Here is a 21356-nt window from a genome sequence, read left to right as displayed (position 1 = left end):
CCTTAGATTTGAAAGAAATATTCCACATATCAGAGCGTTCAATTGGTACCTAGTAATAACCAAACTTCAAGTGAATCTTGCTGAAATATTTGGCCCCCTTAAGCTGGTCTAGAAGGTCATCAATCCATGGGATTGGATACCTATTACTAACAGTGATCTTATTCAGTGCCTGATAGTCAATATAGATTCTCTAGGTCATGTCCTTCTTTTGTACCAACACGATCAGGCTCCCACAGGGTCATGAACTTGACCTGATGTACCTTTTCTATAATAGCTCTCTGATCTTCCTCTTGATTTCATAATTATCTAGAACATAGCATCGATAAATTAGCCCATTGGGTAGCAGCATACCCAGGGTCAGATCGATGGAGTGCTTGACCTAACAGTGTAGGGGTACCCTTGCGGGCGAGGTGAAGATGTGTCAATACTCCTCCATGACCTTGTCCATCTATTGTTGTCGTGGAGAGGAGCCCTATTTGGAGGTTGTGGATGTGGCCACAATCTTATTCCTTCCTTAAGGGTGAATCATAAGTTGTCATGTATAACTTATTTCCGAAAGAAATAATAACAATGTGAGGCCTAAACTCATACACATCATGATTATTCCATAAGTATGGTTGGCCTAATAATACATCACAAACTTTGAGAGGAACAACATCACAAAGTACCTCATCTGTGAGGGGCTTGATGTTTTACGGAAGGTGACACTACTCGCTAACGCAAAGATCTCATCTTGGTGAAACCACCCAATGGTGTATGACTGTGGGTGTGGTGCAGTCAGTAGACCCAACCACTTCAAGACCTCTACTGAAATGAGGTTATTTTCACTTCCATTGTCGAAAATGAATTGTAGTGAAGAAACATTCACCCACATGTACGAGTGGAAGAGCCACTCCCCCTCCTTTAGATCTTCAAGCTCAATATTATGGATCTTGGTGGTGGCAACGATGGAACTAGGCTTCACATCAATAATTTTCTTCCCTTTTTCAATCTCCTTGTCTAGTTTTGACTCATAGTCAAAACATGCATTTGATTCAGGAGCCTTCATCTCGGCCACCAGTGACTGCTTTGCTTGACACTCACTTGTGTTGTGAGTGGATCTCTTATGGAACTCACACCATTTCCTTATGTCCTTTTTTGTAACATCCCTGGTGAAAATTCCATGTAATAAAAGTTAATAAAGGAAAAATCATAACCACAAGCTGAATGTTGGGAAAGACATCCTAGTGTGGGTGTTCATTTGGTTATTAATGGCTAGGGAAATGGACAAAGGCAATGGCTAATGCTTTGGAAAGGAAAAATGACATTTTTGGCACATTTATTTATGAAAATAATGGAAATTAGGAGAAAAGGTAGGTGAAAGGTCAGAGGTTTCATGTGAGGAGGAAATTGAAGGAAAATAATGGAAAATGAATAAAATAGTGACCTCATTCATAAAAGTCTTTTGAGGATTAGTTGGTAACCTTTTGTCAATTCCGTTTCAGAGCTCTCTCATTATTCTCACTCTCTCATACTCTTGGATACTTATATTTTTCTTGGAGCAATCTTGGAGGGTGTGGCATACTTGGATTTTTGGAGTAAGAAGGAAAAGGAAGAGAAAGAAAGTGCAAGTGGACATTAGGATCAGCGGCTACAACAAGATTTTCTAGTAGGTACCAAGTTGCATATATGTTTTCCTCACTATTTTTGACATTCATGGCATATGCATGTGGATTATTGGTCATGATTTGTCACTGCCATGGAGGATTGCCTGCATTGATAGTGGATTGCCTAGCCTTTCCATTTTTTGATATCCATGGAGATTGTGGGTTTATTTCCTTATTTGTTTTTGGTTGGTTCTCATGTTTCCTTAGCTTGGGTTGAGTTACCAATTCTTGGAGCCTAGGTTGGAAAAATGCTTTGGAGCCCTATAACAGCTTAGGTTGAGTTACTAGTCCCATAGCCTTGGTTGGATAAATGCTCTGGAGTGCTTGGTGGGTTGAGTTACTAGTCTTGGAGCCTTGGTTGGATAAATTCTACAAAGCGCGATGACATCTATGGGTTGAGTTAATAATCCTAGAGGCTTGGTTGGAACAAATGCTCTGAAGCCCTGGGTGGCTGGGATAGAGACCAATCTGGTGATGGTTTTTTGATGTCAGACCGTGAGGTGGAATCATTGTTTGATGGGTTGATGTGGATGACCTCTGGAAGCCTTGGATAGTTTTGGATTGATTTGTTTTACGAGATCCCACATTCATGCTTGGAATATGGCACGGGAGTGAATGGTTGAAGAAAGATTTGGCTCAGCCATTCTATGGTCAGGTGGAACGTGGAACTCCAATCCTGTATTTGGATTTTGCAACATCAATATGAGGTTATTTCTCCTTGTATTTATATGAGTATTATATTGGTTTGTATGTGGATTATATGGGTGATGTTTCATTAAGATTTGCGTTGCTATTATGTTGGTTATATATATGATTTGTGGCAATAGCTATGTATGGCTCTCATCATGTTTTTACTAGTAAATGAATGAATAATGTATCTATTACCTAATGGATGAAATGATAGTTGATGTGTTGATGCATTAATGTTTCTTAGAGATTCTCAACTAAGTATGAGACCCCTATGCCCAGATCTGTTATTTACACCTGCAGATTACATATTCGTGATATGTTTGAAGAAATGTCTGTCATGGCTAGTAGGGGTCCAGTTAAGGTCTTATTCAAGTTATTTCATTATACTAACATTTCCTTGTTATTTTGTTGTTCTGAAGGTGTCATTTAATTCTGGGCAGTGACTTGGGCTCTGGTCCTAAAACAGTGGCTGAAGTCTTGGGGACGCTAGCACAACATTGTGCAAAATAGTCCCTGGTCATTGGCTTGCAGTCCTGTGAGAGCATCTAGAGGTCCCTAGATGCTGGCATGCCCATAGAATGAGATCATCCATAGGTAAAGTGGTCCAACAGCTCAGTGGGACCCAGGGCTGGTTGGCATAAAGGTTGGATTGGTTCCTAAGGGTCCTAATGCTGATCTTGAATGTCTATATGGTTGTTTCCATTGGTTCCACTTCCTTAACATGGCTTATGAGGTCAAATCATATCATAGTGGCCTCTTGTCACATGTTTACCCCGATTGGATAGTTTCTTGGTAGATGTGGGAGTAGGGTGTTACAAAGTGGTATCAGATCATGGTTCACCCCTCGGACTGGGTGGGTTGTGTGTTGGTCATGCATTCATGTTAGTTGCAAGTGTGTCTCTTACACTTGCATTCCATGTGCTTGTTAAATTTTCATAATGTTGATAATTATTGTAGTGATGTCTTCATGTGGAGGTTGATGTTTTTATTGTTGGATTCATTGTCATTAGTGTATAACTCGTTACATGTTGTGATATGTCACTTACATGTATCATTTTGTATGCTTGGTTACATTCTTGTATGTTTGGTTACATTATTGTGTGCTTGGTTACATGCATCATTCTTGTAGGTTTGGTTACAAGTATTATTTGTTTGTGCTTTATTACATTTGTTTATGCATGTGTATGGTTGATTACACATTTCTTATGCATGTGGTCAAGTGTACAATGACGTAGTGGTTTTTGTCATGCATGAGTTCGTGGTATGTGTTGTTGATAAGCTCATGCATTGATGACTCGACCCTAGCTATAATGATAGTTACATGGTTATATACTTATGAGTTATGTTTATATATGTTGTCATGTTTATGTTATACATGTATCATGTTGATTTTTTGATCTTGCACACAAGGTATCCTCCCCGAGAAATAGTAAGGTATCCTAGTTTATTGTGGTTTGGTTTAGCTAACATGATATAACTTGTAGGAAGAAATATCAAATGACTAGCAAGATGGTAGACTACAAAGACTCTCCCTATGAACCAAATGAGTTGTATGGTGTTGGGAATTCTTCTGATTTGGAAAATAAACTAAGAAGCTTAAAGGAAGGGATAAGGAGTTGTAAGGTAGATAATGACATAATAATGTAGGCATAGGAGAAACAAGCAAAGGTAAATGCAATGATACTTTAGAGTTTGTCATATTTATGGAAACAGGGACCATGTCAGATCAGCTCTGAGTAGGACGATAGAACTAATGGGGAATATGGTAGTAGGTCACATGGTGGTCACAGGTCAGATAGAGATGACATAGTCAAAGATATTAGATTGTTGGACACTCCAGATAGGAGGAGGGATAAACACAAGTACTATTCTAGTTGTGATTCAGATAGGCACTATGATCGTCATTGTTATCATCCTTACAAGAGCAGTGATAGGGGATACTTTCCAAATGAGATTAAGAAAGAAATGTCACCTAATTTTGATGGATAGATGTATAAACCATAGTATACAGAGACGTGGTTGCTTGACATGAGGAATTTCTTCAGGTTACATGATTATTCAGATAACATGTAAGCCAGAGTAGATACATTCACTCTTAAAGATAAAGAAAACATTTGGTGGCAATATGTGAATAATGTTAGGTGTATTCATGAGGAATACTTGACTTGGAGTGAGTCTGAGTGGTTATTCAAGAAGAATTATATGTCAGAGAGATACTTTGATGACAAGGAAAAAAAATTCTATGAGCTAAAGATGGGATCCATGATAGGTGAGGAGTACACTAGCAAGTTGTTGGAGCTACTGGGGTATGTGCCTTATCGTACAAAGGAGAAGGCCAGTATTCAGAGGTTCATTAGTGGATTTCTAATTGCATTTAAAGACATGATTGAGTTCGATGAGCCTAAATCATTGGAGGAAACCATTCGAAAGCTAAAGCATTGTTATGAGTAATCAAAGTGGAGCTCTGAGACTAGCCGGATTGGAAAGGTAATGCAAGGAACAAAGGAAAATGAGAAAGAAGTAAGCAAGGCCTTAGGGTACAGATCATAAAGGGAATGTTGCACCATCTATATAAGGAACATAATAAGGAACATCTATCTAAGGAACATAATAAGGAGCCCATGCAGTGTTAGAATTATGGAGGGTATCATCACAAGAAATATTATCCACAGTATCAGGGTAGTAGGCCTCAGATATATAGTGCATAGGATGTACGGACTATTGGGGATGTTGGTCAAGGCATTCCTCGTAGTTATGCAGCATTGGATAGCAAACATGAAGACCATTAGGCATCTATCATTGAGATGGACTACAGATTTGTGATCAAGTTATTTCTATTTTGATTGAACCTGGATCCAATTATAACTATGTTAGTCATGACTTGGTGGATAAGTGTGGTTTTAGTAAGGAACTGCATGCAAAAACTTGGTTAGTGCAGTTGGCTATAGGTACAAAGAAGCGAGTTCACCCTTGGGTAAGAGTTTGTGCATTTGATTTGAATGGTATGCCTACCACAACACATTTGAATGTATTACCATTGGGATCATGAAGTATGTTGTTGGGAATGGATTGGTTATACCTTCATAAAACCAAGGTGGATTTTTATGACAAATAAATTGAGTGTGTGGATGACAATGGAGAACCAAGAGTCTTATAGGGGAAGAGGAAAGCCACATCAGCTAGGATGGTGACAACTATGCAAGAAAAGCATAGTCACAGAAAATGATGTGTGTTATTTGCAGTGCAAATTTATAGTGACAAAGGTAAATAAGTTCATAATATATATGTTTTGAGCAGGTACCTAGTTCTACAACAATTCCAGGATGTATTTCCTAAGGAAATTACAGAGTTTCCACCTCACAGGGAGGTATATTTTTCTATTGAGTTGGTGTCAGCAGCAGCTCCAACATCAAAATCATCTTACAAGATGAGCACACCTGAGTTGATAGAGTTGAATCTGCAGTTGAAGGAAATGTTGGACAAGGGATACATTAGACCAAGTGTATCACCATGGGGTATACCGATATTATTTGTGAAGAAGAAGGATGGCACTCTTAGATTGTGCATTGACTACAGGTAGTTCAACAAAGTGAGCATCAAGAATAGGTATCTATTGCCGAGTATTGATGACTTGTTCGATCATTTGAAGGGAGCAACAATGTTCTCGAAGATTGATCTGAGATCTAGATATCATCAGGTACGCATCAAAGAGGAAGACTTTTACAAGACATATTTTTGGACCAGATATGGGCATTATGAGTTTGTTGTAGTTCTATTTGGTTTAACTAATGCTATAGCTACATTTATGTGCTTGATGGATAGTGTATTGTGTCCATATTTGGATAATTTTTTTATTATGTTCATTGATGACATATTGTTATATTCTAAAACTGAGGAAGAGCATGCCAAGAATTTAGCAGCAATGTTCAGGTTGTTGAGAGAGCATCAGTTGTATGCTAAGCTCAACAAGTGTAGCTTATTTCAGACTAAGGTACGTTACTTGGGGCATGCTGTCTCCAAGGAGGGAATTTAAGTAGATCTAGAAAAGGTGAGGGCCATCATGGAATGGGTAGCTCCCTGGAATGTAGATGAGGTGAGATATTTCATGGGGTTGGCAAATTATTATAGGAGTTTCATCGGGAACTTCTCATAAATTTCTTATCCTATCACATCATTGCAGAGGAAAGGTAAGAAGTTTGAATGGACGGAGGAGTGTGAGGCTAATTTTCAGAAGCTTAAGCAGTTGTTGACACATGCACCAGTGTTAAAGATTGCAAATCCAGATAAAGAGTTTGTAGTATACACAGATGCTTGCAAGGAAGGACTTGGTGAAGTCCTTATGTAGGATGGAAAAGTGGTATGTTATGAGTTGCAAAAACTAAATGAGCACGAGTAGAACTACCCCACACATAATCTTGAGTTGGCAATTATTATGCATGTGTTGAAGATGTGGAGGCACTATATTTTGGGTAGGAGGTTTACATTGATCAGTGATCACAGTGGTTTGTGGTATCTATTTGACCAACCGAATCTAAATGGTAGGGAAGCTCAATGGTTGGCTACGACCGATGAGTTTGATTTTGAGATCAGGTACATCAAAGGCAAGGAGAACAGAGTGGTAGATGCTCTTAGCAAGTGGATACAAGTAAATCACTTAGCAACTATGAGCTCCTATAGGACAGACTTACAAGATCAGATCTTGCAAGCAGACTAGTAGGATGTCAGGTATATGGAGAATATGCACAGGTTGGATAAGAGTACTAGCACAGGTATAGTTGATAGCACATGTATAAGTGATAGTATAGGTACATGTATAGGTACAAGTACAAGTGACCGTATAGATATAAATACCAGTAGTGGTACAAGTACAAGTACAGGTGCAGTTGCACACAATGTGGACTATTTCCTTACAACATATGGATTGGTTAGGATCAGAGACAAGATATATGTGCCAAATAGTAGTGAGCTCAAGAAGGTGATCTTGAGAGAGTTTCATGCGAAACCATATTTGGGTCACCCATGTTATCAGAAGACATTAACAATAGTGAAGAGATTTTATTATTGGTTTAACCTAAAGAGGGATGTAACAGAGTTTGTGGCTAGGTGTTTTTATTTTTAGTGTGTGAAAGGAGAGTGTAAGCATCCAGGTGGACTGCTACAGCCCATTGTGATTCCAGGCTAGAAATGGGAGGTCATCTCTATGGAATTCATCACAGGTTTTCTGAAAATAGTGAGACAACATGATTCCATCATGGTTATTGTGGATAGATTGATAAAGGTTGTGCATTTCATTCTAGTGAAATCTACATTCTCAACTAGCGATGTAGCACATGTATTCATCAGAGATATGGTTAGATTGCATGGTGTTCCGAAGAATATTGTGTCAGATAGGGATGCAAAGTTCACTTCCAAGTTTTGGAAGGAGTTGTTTGCAGGTTTGGGCACAAAGTTGACCTTCAATACAACTTATCATCTACAAATCAATGGATAGGAAGAGGGGTTCAACAGGATATTGGAGGACATGTTGAGGATGTGTGTGATGCATCAACAAAAAAAGTGGGAAGAGTATCTTACACTGATAGAATTTTCTTCCAACAATGGGTATCAGGAATCTTTGAAGATGAGCCTATTTGATACATTGTATGAGTGAAGTTGAAATACTCCTATTAGTTGCAACGATCTAGTTAATAGGGTGTTGATTGGATCAGACATGTTGGAAGACATGAAACATGAAATGCAGGTATCAAGAAAAATCTAAAGGCAACATAGGATAGGAAGAAGAGCTATGCAAATCGGAATAGGTTGTTCAAGGACTTCTAGGTTGGGGAACATGTGTACTTGTGCATCAAACCAAATAAGAGATACTTATGGATTGGATCATGTGCCAAGTTGGCACCAAGGTTTTTTGGACCCTTCAGTATCATTGAGAGGATTGGGCCAGTATCCTATTGACTTGCATTGCCTCTGATAGTGAAAGTACACGATGTTTTCCATGTGTCATTTCTTACAAAGTATGTTAAAGATGTGGATCATGTCATTGATTGGTTTATATTGTAGGTGGATCCAGACAGATAATTCTAGGCAGAACCTCAATGTATATTGCAACAAAAGGTGTTCATGCTCCAGAACCAAGAAATCGAGCAAGTTAAGGTGTAATGGAAGCACTTTGGGCCCAATGAAGCTACATGGGAGATAGTGGATCAGATGCAGGCTATGTATCCTTCCTTGTTTTTTAGTTGAGGCAAAGTAGTTTTGGTATATGCCTTGGTATATGTTTTGGTGATGTTCCTTATGTAGATATGTATATGGATGTAAATACTGCAATGAGCTATGTTATAAAGCTCCAATAAGTGGTATGGGTGTGATGTCATTATGATGTTATGTTTGTTATGTTTTCGTGTTGGTTTTCTTCTCAGCAACATTATCATTGCAAATATTTCATTGAGCCAAGTTATAAAGCTCCATTAGCAGTATGTTTTACTTACAATAGTCTTGTGGTTATAGGTGTTGTTGAACACCGAGGAAAGTGTTCCGCCAAGGGCAAGGGTTCTATAATAGCCCTGGTGAAAATTCCATTTAATAAAAGTTAATAAAGACAAAATAATAACCATGGTTGATGGGACACTTATTCCAAGTTGAATGTTGGGCAAGGCATCCTAGTGTGGGTGTTCATTTGGTTATTAATGGCTAAGTAAATTGGCAAAGTAAATGACTAAGGCTTTGGAAAGGAAAAATGGCATTTTTGACACATTTATTTATGAAAATAATGGAAATTAGGAGAAAAGGGAAGTGAAAGATCACATATTGCATGTGACGAGGAAAATAATGGAAAATGAAGAAAATAGATGCCTCATTCATAAAAATTCTTTTAAGGATCAATTGGTAAACTTTTGTCAATTTAGTTTTGGAGCTCGCTCATTATTGTCTCTCTCTCACATACTCTTGGATACTTATATTTTTCCTGTAGCACTCATGGAGGGTGTGGCATACTTGGATTTTTGGAGAAAGAAGACAAAGGAAGAGTAGGAAAGCGAAAGAGGACATTGGGATCAACAACTACAGCAAGATTTTCTTGTAGGTACCGAGTTGCATGTATGTTTTCCTCACTAGTTTTGGCATGCATGGCATATACATGTGGATTATTGGTCATGATCTGTCACCGCCATGGCGAATTTTCCAGATTGACAATGGATTGCCTAGCCTTTCCATTTCCTGGATAGCCATGTAGATTGTGTTTATTTCCTTGTTTGTTTTTGGTTGGTTCTCATGCTTCCTTAGCTTGGGTTGAGTTACTAGTTCTTGGAGCCTTGGTTGGACAAATGCTTTGGAGCCCTGTGATAGCTTGGGTTGAGTTACTAGTCTTGTAGACTTGGTTGGACAAATTCTTTGGAGCCCCTAGTGGATTGAGTTACTAATCTTGGAGCCTTGGTTGGACAAATGTTCTAGAGCCTGACAACAACTGTGGGTTGAGTTACTAGTCTTCAAGTCTTTGTTGGAACAAACGCTCTCGAGGCCTAAATGGTTGGGATAGAGACCAATTTGATGATGGTTTTGTGTTGTCCAACTGTGAGGTGGAATCATTGTTTGATGGGTTGAAGTGGATGGCCTCTAGAAGCCCTAGATGGTTTTGGATTTATGTGTTTTTATGAGATCCCACATTCATGCTTGGAATTTGGCACGAGGGTGAATGTATGAAGAGATATTTGGCTTAACCATTCTACAGTCAGGTGGAACGTGGAAGTTCCATCCTGGGTTTGGATTTTAGATCATCAATATGAGGTTATTTCTCCTTGTATTTCTATGACTATTATACTGGTTTGCATGTGGATTATATGGCTCATGTTTCATTAGTATCTGTACTACTTTTATGTTTGTTATATATATGTTTTATGACAGTATATATGTATGGCTCTCATTATGTTTTTACTCATAAACAAATGAACATTGTATCTATGACCTAATAATGAAATGATAGCTGATGTGTTGAGGCATCAATGTTTCTTAGCAATTCACAGCTAAGTATGAGACCCCTATCCTCAGATATGTTATTTACACATTTAGACTACGTATTCATGATATGTTTGATGAAATGTCCATCATGGCTAGTAGGGCTCCAGTCAAAGTCTTATTCAAGTTATTGCATTTATACTATCATTTCCTTGTTATTTTACTGTTCTAAATATATCATTCAATTCTGGGCAGTGACATGGGCTTTGGGCCTGAAAAAGTGGCTGAAATCTTGAGGACACTGGCACAACACTGTGCAAAATAGTCCCTGGACACTGGATTGCAGGCATGTGAGAGAGTGAAGAGGTCCCTGGACATTGGCATGCCTATAACATGAGAGCGTCCAAAGGTCAAGTGGTCCAAAATCTCAGTGAGGCCCAGGGGCTGGTTGGAAGAAAGGTTGGATTGGTTCCTAAGGGTCATAATGCTGATGTTGAATGTATGCATGGCGTGTTTCTGTCGGTTCCACTTCTTTAAGGTGACTTAGGAGGTCGAATCATATCATAGTGGCCTCTCGTCACATGTTTACCCTGACTCACCGATTGCTTGGGTAGATGCGGAGAAGGTTGTTACATTTGTATTCATGGTGTTGTTCTTTTCTTGCAGCTTTGGCGGGTTGTCCTGGGTTGCCCCGCCTTGGATTTGTCCTTTGTTCTACGATTTGGGAGGCCCTTTCCCTTGATTCATATTCACAAATCCAAATTCTCACTTCTTTTGTTTAAATTTATGGTCGATCTTAACAACATATCGATAGGAGACGCCAAGCGAGGAGATGTCTAGGAACTCCATCTCATCTTGGATGTACTTGTATAGATATTTGTGGTACTTGAGTACCAAATGTTGCTTAAAATCCTTGATACCCAGCTTCATACGAAGGGTATGAAAAATATTTGTGAAATTTGGCATGTCTTGGTGTCTTCCTTGCCACAGCGTGGTCCACTTTATGTATTTATATTCATAGCTTCCAACACAGTAATATTGTTCCTTGATGTCGTCTCAGAAAGAATTTCAAGTAGGTGTGGCTAAAAACAGTGAGGGTTCCATCTCGTCCTTCTGTTCACAGTATATTTCCCACCAGTCCTTAACATAGGGGGCAACTTTGAGGAGTGCAAAAGTAATATTTTCCTGATTAGAAAGGTCATGAACTAAAAAATATCCTTCCAACATACTTAACCATCTATCTATGGCGTCTGCATCTATCTTCCCTTCAAATATGGGAATGTCAAAGTTGACTTGTACCTTAAAGGGATGGGCACCTCCAGAGTGGCTGTTGGATGAAGATGCGTCTCATGTGGATAGTCGTTGAAGAATTTGGGCAAAGTTATCTATCATTACTTTCTTTTATTACTCGAGAGCTTCCTTGAGCAATATTTTGAAAGGATCTCCTGCTCCCTCATATTTCTTTTCTTCCACCATGGGAGGTCATCGAGGTTTCAGAGGCTAGCCTTGTAAATGTTCATCTAGTTCGAGCCTTAACTCCTTATTCCTTGACCTTGTTGGGGACATGTAAAAAAAGAAACAGAGAAAAAATAAACCGCTTTGATACCACAAATCTGAAATTATACAAGAACACAACAAAATGCAGATATAAACATAAACATGCAACAAAAAAACTCTTTATTTTATTAATATTAAAATTTTAATGGTTTAAATAATTAGATTTTAACTAGATGTATTGCTATAAATTTATATTAATAACTCAAAAAAAAATAAAAATAAAAATTATTAACAAAATATATAAACAAAATTACCAGAAACATTAATATTTCTTAATAAAATATATACACAAAATTACAAAAAAGAATTATTTCATTGTAAATCAAATTTAAATTACAAAAATATAATTTTAATAACTTTTAATTAATTTTTTATTTATATTTATTTTTCACTTAAAATATTATTTTTTCAAATAAATAATAATAATATAAAAATAATAATAATAAAAATAAAATAAAATAAAGAAATGGTAGACATAAACCTGCAATAAAATGCTAAACAAACCAACAACCAAATGCTAAACAAATTTTCGGATCGGAACAAATGAAGCAAACTTTACCATTTTTAAATCAAAATATATTCCCGGATCCGAACTCTTTATTCCTCGCTGGATGGTCTCGCTTAACTCTGTTTTGACAGATTGTAGGCTCATATGGTGGACATGACTCTATATATGGGACTATTACATCCTTTAAACGCGGGAACTTTGCATGCTTCATCGGAGGAGTTACATCACTAACACATTTATATTGAAAGGCTTCATGAAATGGATGTACATTATCCAAACCCACATTGAACCCATCTCCAGAAAACCACTCCATTAGTGCATGCAACAGTGAATTTGAAAACCTCAAGGGTCCCCCGGGTCCCTTCCGCACAATCAATGAGTGTAAAATTAAACCATGGGAATAGTTCCCACTTTGGAGGATACATAAAATTTTGTTTTTGTTCTCAGAACATTGGTTGGTTCCTGTGTTGCAGATTCATCCCATGCTTGGACCTCCTTGTCAATGATTCAACATCATAAGAATACCAGGCTGTATCCTTTGAAAAAATACTATGTTAATGTTGGGTGAGCACCCATTATGCAACAATATCATAGCAGCTTTACCTTTAATCTCATCCCTAATCACAGATAGATGTGTATCACATGATTATTTTTCAAACTTCTGACTTTTATTTGGAAGAATGTTTTAAGTGGCTTTATCATTGTATACAAAATTAACAAGTATTATTACATTTTTATATGTTTGTGTTTTGGTCCTTTATTATGGAAAACTTCGTTGAAGGGGTAAATGTTGTACTTCTGCTTTGCAGGTTAAACCAAGGGGATATTGTTTTAATGGTTATGCACCAATTTATTGCATTAACTAAAAGATAAAACCTTTGTTTGGAAGGAGATATTGTTGAGATATTGTTTTAATGGTTATGCACCAATTTATTGCATTAACTAAAAGAGAGAACATGCTTACAAAGAAATTTGTTTGGAATAAGTTGACTAGGAATTTTGTCTGCGTTCTTGTTTTTTTTGTCATAGTAACCCAAATTAATTTACATGATGTTAAATGCAAAAGTATCTTTACTTTCTTGTGCTGAATTTCTATTTACATGATGTTAAATGCAAAAGTATCTTTACTATCTTGTGGTGAATTTCTATGGCATCAATCTTGTGGGAGCTTCGGTGTGGATTTACTTATATATAATAATTTTAAATGCATCATGCAATATTTATAATATTATTTTTTTCCAAACAAAATTATTTTAACAATTTCATGAAAACTATATAACAAATCAATATTTTATTAACAAAACTAGCAAAATTAGAAGTTTCCATGAGAAGAAAGAATCTTATACATTGAATCTACGTGGGTCCAATACATGGAAGACAAATAGACTCACGAGGTAGCAGAAAAAAGTTCTCAGTATCTATGTCTAGTTATTTTGCTTATAAGCCCATTTTTTTTGTTACGTCATAAGTGCTTGGTAAGTTTTATTGCTTTCACCAGGACATTTATGTAAGTCAATCATAAAATAGATAGCTAGTGTATGTAACATTAATTAGATAAATAAGGGGAAATGATGTACCTAAAACCATTTTCATAGACATTTTTTTATTTTTTTTGGTAATAGTTACAAGTGCGTCCGATATTTGATGAACCCATATCCATAATATTTGATTTACAACAAGCTTTATGAGAAATGATAGATTATTCGATGTTATCTATCATAAGTTTGACATAATTGTTCATCAGATAGTCAACGATTATGTGTTGAAATTAATGACTTATTTTGATCGAAATAACTAATATTCGGGTGTCGAATATTCGATGCTAAGATGTTCTTCAGATTATTTGAAGAAATTACACTTACGGAATTTCCAACGCACTTCCATTGGGTCTTTGACCAACTTATGTCGGAGTATTTGACATCCACTATTGTAAATTTGATGTAAATATTCATCAGATATCTAAGGCACTTACAAAAAAAATCATTGGATCTTTGATGATTCTGTGTTAAAAGGAATGACTTCTCTTGACGAGAATATTCAAGGACAAGGTGTCAGATATCCAAATATAACAAGTTTGTTGGATTATTTGATGAAATCACTGACGAAATTGGGAGCCACATTTTGTTAGAGTATGTGTGTCACATATCTAACAACAACATTTTCGTTAGATGCAATGAAATTTCACTTTTGACACTGAGAGCCATGTTTTGTCGGAGTACCTAAGTAATTTTGTCAAAAAACTGACATACAATTGTCAGATTTTGGTGCGTGTGTATGAGTGAGAGAGAAAATTCCTTCTTACGCTTTTACTTGGTTTTGGTTACCACACCTTTCTATTTTTTTATTTCCTTTATTGTCACTTTTCCCCTTGGTTGTTGTACCTTCCTAATTCCAACTTCATGACGAAGTCTTTTAAAGGAGAGATGTATGTAATTCCCACTTCTTTATGATATTGTGTTACATTAGGTTGTTTACCCATTCCTTGTGTGATAGATCATGTTAGTGTTATTAGTATACATGTGAGGTATGTGTATGCTAGTTAGATACCCATAGGGAATGAATACACTAGTATTCTTTAGTCTATTATGCTAGATAATTAATTATTGGATAATCTTGATTCATGAATAAGCGAGGATTAACGTTAATTTTGATTAATGATTAATTAACCCTTAATCCTAACTTATGATTAAGAGATATATTTTAACATGACTTAATTAATAATTTAATTTATAATATGCTTATGAATAAATAGTTTTCAATGAGACCCCACAGGTGCAACTTGCTGACTAGTGAATGTATTGCGAAGATGTTTGTGCCACTGTAAGTTCAAACCTCATCTTACCCGTGCGTTATGCTTTGCGGTGGTGTAGTTATACCTGGAGATTATAGTGGCGTCCATCAGGGATCGACCTCATGTCACGCAAGTACGAGAGCTGACGCATTACCAATTTTTCCAGTCACAAAAAAATACACAGTTTTCAATGATTTTAAAAGGGTATTATTATTTTATTTCATTAATGAGATGTACTTGGGTGAATCGACCACCCAAAGTATTAATTAATAGATAGATGGGTAGGTGGAGTGAATAGATAGGGAGGGGAGGTGTGGGAGGGGGTTGTGTTTTGTGGAAGATGTCAAGGGGAAGTTTTGAATGACAAGAAGAAGATAAGGGGACTTGGAATGTGGAAGAAGGGAGGGATTTTTGTTTTATCAAGGGGGAGAAGAAGTGTGAGAGGGAGAGTTGAGAGATAGGAGAAATCATGGATAGGGTGAACTTTTACTTATATAGTGAAGTTGGGGCAGTCGAGTTTGGAGTTAGGCAATTGTTGGATTGAGAACTTGAACATATAGGTAAAATTTAGACTTGGGATCATGAAGATTCCATGGGTTAGGAAGTTGGATAGACTTTCCTAGTTGGCATATTCAATTAGATAATACCCATAGGACCAACACAACGAAGCCATTTGTGAATCAAATATTCTTCTTGATGTTGTTTAGGTTATGTGAATTTTCATCAATCAAATTATTTTACATGTTGTGGCATATATATATATATATAATTGTTAAATATGTATATTTTCTATATGTTGTAAAATTTTGAAAATTTTATCAAAATTGAAAGACTTTGAATGAATCCTTACATCATCTTAAACACACCAAAAAAATAATGAACTTAAAACATGTCAAACAATACTTGTAAGGACCTGCGATCCGTGCGACGAGCAGGACGCATATCACCATGCGAAGATAGGTGAGCCAAAGCAAACACGACGAGTGTGCAATGAAAAATGCTCGTGGAAGGAGGTTTGATGGCGAGATTATATGCGTGGGAAAGCTTCACGAGCTACCCAAGGGCCGACCAAGGAAGAGTTACAAACGGGCAAGATAGGTGGGGCAGTCCCGTGTGATGGACGGGCCAACCTGCATGTTAGTCAAGCTTTGCAACCAAAGGCGAAGTCAGCTAGGTGAGGTGAACAAGTCGGCCGAGTGGCATGACTCACCCACACACCATATGAATACTTGGTGCGAACTGGGGAGAAGACACAATCCAACAAACAAACAAGTCATTCGATCATTGGATGAGTTTGAGAATATTGGAGAAGGTGCAAGGTGCAGGCTGTAACATGTAGGAGCAGGCATAGAGGAGTAGAACCGCACCGGTTCATGTGCCCACTCGCCGGGCAGACTTACACGAGCTGCATGAGTTTGGTGAACAAGTTCGGTAGATAGGCCACACGAAGGTGCGCCTGCCGGGTGAACGCGGTTGGTATCACGGGTGGAGGGCCACACGAAGGTGCGCCTACCGGGTGAACGCGGTTGGTATCACGGGTGGAGGGCCACACGAAGGTGCGCCTGCCGGTAGTTGGTGATACGGGTGGAGGGCTACACGAGGCGCCTGCCCGTCGGTTGAAAGGCACAGGTGGAGGGCTACACGAGGTGCTTTCCTGTCGGTTGTAAGTGCAGGTGGAGGGCTGCATGAAGGTGCCCACCCGCCGGACGGTGAACGCAGGTGGAGGGTGCATGAAGGCACCCACTCGACAGTGAACTCAGGGGGAGGGCTGCACGAAGGCGCCCGCCCAACAGTGAAACGAACTCGGGTGAGAGTTGAAATGAAGGCGCTCACCCGCAGTTGAATGGTTCATGTGAGGCTGCATGAAGGTGTTGCTCGAAGTGAAAATTTGGCTAAGTGTGGATTGTAAGAGTGACCACCGTGCAAGGTGTGCATGAGGTGGGCAGCTCGTTGGCAAGACACGAAGTCTGAAATTTGTCTAAGTATGAAACTTGGGGTTTCCAAGGTAATACTTGTATTTGTATGAGAATTGAAAAAGTAGTGAATCGGGCAGACTCTTATTCAGGGAGTTGCCCCTCCATTTATACTGTTGCAATTATGTTGTTTATGTATAATTGCCATGGATAATGAATGTGTATGGGTGTTCATTAGTATAAAGGCTAATAATAATACTTGGTGAAGAAAAATAAACTAAGTATCGAATGTTAAGGTGTAGTCCATGAACATAAGTATTGATGAAAAGAAAGTGTTCGGTGGTGCCACACCTCACTATAAGCAGTTAAAAGACTACCGCAGGTGTAGGGGCGTGACAGGTGGTATCAAAGCAGTTGATTCGGGCATTGAAGGTTGAAGCTGCTACACAACTACACAATAAGTGTGTTGAAGCTGCTACACAACTACACAATAAGTGTAGTTGGTATCAAGCTCATGGCTAGAGCTGGTACATGACGAAGGGACAGTGGAAACAAGGGTACTTGTAGAAGGAAGTTGATCTCACTAACAGTTAAAATCAAGAGCTGATTCAGTTTTGTAAGAAACTTGGTGAATAAGGCTAAATGGCAAAGATGGTAGAGGAACCTATGGCAGGTGAATCTAGCCATAATGCAGGTGATGTATTCCAGTACAAAGTGTTAGAACAAGTGAGTAGACGGAGTTCTGACTGGGTTTTGATGAAGGCTGAGAATATGAAGATTCGAGAAAGTTGTTCGGAGCTAAGGAAAGAACTTGAAGGACTTAAGGACCAATGCGGAAGTACAATAGATGATGAACTCGAGAAACATGATGAGGAGATATGAAAAAATGGTCTTGGTCTTTAAGAGCTCTTGGATGAGAGAGCTCGACTAAGGAAGAAAAGTGCCATGGTGGAAGCTGAAGTCAGGCAGATTGAGGAGGAGATAAAGAAGAAGCTTCTTGGAAAGAAGGTTGTTGTAATTGAGAAAGATGAGCTCAACTACATTGACAAGCTGGGGAATCACTATCGTAACAATCCAGAGGATGTTTGGAAGCTTAGTTCTATGGAGGTAGTGAATGGGCACTTGGTTGGTGCACTTGAGCAGAATGCGATGGAGGACAAGCTTAAAGGGAGTTAAGTTGAGCCAGGATCGAAGTGCTTAGAAGAACCAAGCAAGGAAGTGAAATACCCTACGAGGAATGTCAAATTGGAACATAAGCCAATGGACACTTCTGAGGCCAAATTCTTAAAGAAGGTTGCTGATGTGAGACACAAGATAAAGCCGACAGAAGGAGGTGATGCCTTGAAGCTGAGTTTTGTGCAGGTAACCGTGAAAGGCAAGAGATTTTTAGCTTTGGTGGATACGGGAGCTACTCATAGATTCTTGAGCAGGAAGGCAACAAAGTATTTTGGGAAGAAAGCTAAGATGGAGAGAGAGTGGAGTGCTTTCAAAGCAGTCAACTCCATGAAAGCTGTTACTGGTGTGATGGAAAACACTTAGGTGAGAGTGGGATCATGGTTTGGAAAGTTGGACTTGAGGATCATGGACATGGATGATCATTCTATGGTGTTGGGGCAAGATTTCATGAGGCTTGCAAAAACCATACCAATGGTGGACCGGGACATTCTCTTGATCACAGCTGAAGGAAGAACTATGTTGGTTCCGATGAATAGAAGGAGTTTCTTGGGGTATAAACCAAGGATGAATTCTATGACTTTGTATCCCAAAGATCCGAATGTGAAGCATGAGGATGTGGAGCAAAGAGGACTTGGGAGTATGACTCAAACAACAAAGGAAGGGAAGTTGATTGACTTCGTTGCAAGAGCGAGGAAGAAGGAAGGAAGTGAGAGGTCAGTCTCACGAATCTTGAAGCACTTGGCAGAGACATCTTCTACTGATGATCTTCATAATGAAGTTGCAAATGAAGGGAGTTTGAGTAATACTTCAGAAGCAGTGGTTGGGGAGGATTATGCAGGTAGAGATCTAGCTGGTATAGTGGAGTTTTGCAAGTATGCTATGGGTATATATGAATTTCAGTTGACAAAAGGAAAGCTTAGAGAGCTTGGGTGTACATGTGAGGAGGTTGAGGCTGTGCACAGATACTTGAGGACACATCATCAATCTGATACATGGGTAGATGAGAATCAAGGAGGAAGCTTCATGGCCCTCCTTTCTCTATAGACAACCTTGGAGATGGGTTGGTGCAGGGACCATGATTGGAAGGGGCTACACCACCTTAACAAGGGGCCTTGGTGAAAGGCTTCTTTATGACAGATTGAAAACTTGGATGCATCTGACCAGATGTTAGGATGGAGTCTACTTAATTTGGAAATCATGGACAACTAGAGTCATGGACATCAGGTTGGAGGAGCATGACGGTTTATGCAGGGACATTATGCAGGAGCATGTGTAGAGGTGTAATTCATGGGCATCCTATCGGGAATGTCGAAGAAAAGGATGTTGTGTAAATGTTGTTATGACATGGAAATGTATGAGCCAGTGGAGAGGTTGTACACTCTTGTGCAACAAGGCCATGGGCTGGACATGTTACAGATGGGATGGAGGTTCTATGGACCTAAGCATGGGGTTTGGGACAGATTCTTGATGAGTCTGAGATGTAGCAGAAGTCAGAGAAAGACTGATGGTGGCATAAGGATGTGCATTCTTGTGGTTTGGGCATATGGTTGGATTAGCTACCCAACTAGTTCAAGTCATAATGGGTACCAATGTGAAAAGGTATGTTGGCATTAGACGCGACAAGCCAATTTTTGACAGACAGATCTTGGCATTGGTTGGAGTATCTTGACAAGCAGACTATAGGATGATAACGACACATGGTGGAGATGGTTGTTCTACATATGTTGCAGGAATATTTGCGGTATGTGGACTAAGTGATATCATGGATAAGACTATTCAGATATGAAAATCTTAGTGACAGGATAATTGTCGGGATGGGATGGATTGTCGAGGAAGACACTGACTTCAGGTGGAGGAGGATGTAAGGACTTGCAGTCTGTGCGATGGGTAGGACGCACATCACCATGTGAAGATAGGTGAGCCAAAGCAAACGCGACGAGCGTGTGATGCGAAATGCGCGTGGAAGGAGGATTGATGGCGAGTTTGTACGCATGGGCAAGCTTCACGAGATACCCACGGGTCGACCAAGGAAGAGTCGCAAACGGGCGAGATAGGTGGGGCGGTCCTGTGTGATGGACGGGCTGACCCGCATGTTGGATGAGCTTTGTAACCAAAGGTGAAGTCAGCTAGGTGAGTTGAACGAGTTGGCCGGGTGGCACGACTCGCCCACCCACCATATGAATACTTGGTGCGAGCTGGGGAGAAGAGACAATCCAACAAATGAACAAGTCATTCAATCATTGGACGAGTTCGAGCATCTTGGAGAAGGTGTGAGGTGTAGGTCGTAACGTGGAGGGGCAAGTGTGTTGAAAAATGTGCAACAAGAATTGTTAAATTTAGAATGTGCTAAAAATAGACCTACTAAAAATAGCATGTCTAAAAATAGTAGTTTGGCGAGTGAGGTCATTGACTACATTGGGTGAGAGGTGAAACTGCTAAAAATAGAAAGTTCTAAAAATAGCATTTCTAGGTCCCTTCCTATTTATAGCAGTCCCTAATCTAAAATAGGAAGTAAGATTAATTTTGGTCTTAACAGCAGTTGGAAATATTAATTAATTAATTCAGTTGAGTTAATTAGTTAAGGAAATTCGAATTTGAAGTCTTTGTGAGCATGCACATGAGTTGTCCCAATGATTGAGGAATTTACCCTTAATTTCCTCCACTAATTGAGGGAATAAGTATGAGTTTTATAATGAGAGAATCAGTTGACTTAGTTCTAACTAGTCAAGTCAAGTTAGATTATTTTAACAAGTTGTTAAAATAATAAAATATAGTTTTCTAATGCTTGCATGCATGTGACAACTATTATTTTAGATAACTGAGGATTCACTCATGGATAACTGTTGCATGCCAGTTCTGTCAGAGACCCAGTTGAGATCAGAGAAGGGACAATGTACTATCAGTTGGATGAATATTTTTCCTATAAAGGAAGCTCATCCATGATGAGGATTTATCTCCTTTAGGTTTTTGCAGTTATTTTAGAGGTTAGTGTTGTGTGTGAGGTGAAAATCACACAGTTTGCAACTGGAGGACCCAAGAAAAATTGTGCATAGAAATAGGAGGCTTGGAGGGCAGAGGATAAGGTTTGTGAGAAGCCTTTGGCTGTCTATGAGGAGTAGAGGGATTGT

The sequence above is a fragment of the Pinus tabuliformis genome, chromosome J, assembly GCF_031772625.1.
Source record: "Pinus tabuliformis cultivar Carrire ecotype Pingquan chromosome J, CPIR1, whole genome shotgun sequence".
Taxonomy (NCBI): domain Eukaryota; kingdom Viridiplantae; phylum Streptophyta; class Pinopsida; order Pinales; family Pinaceae; genus Pinus; species Pinus tabuliformis.
Note: the sequence above shows the minus strand (reverse complement) of the source record.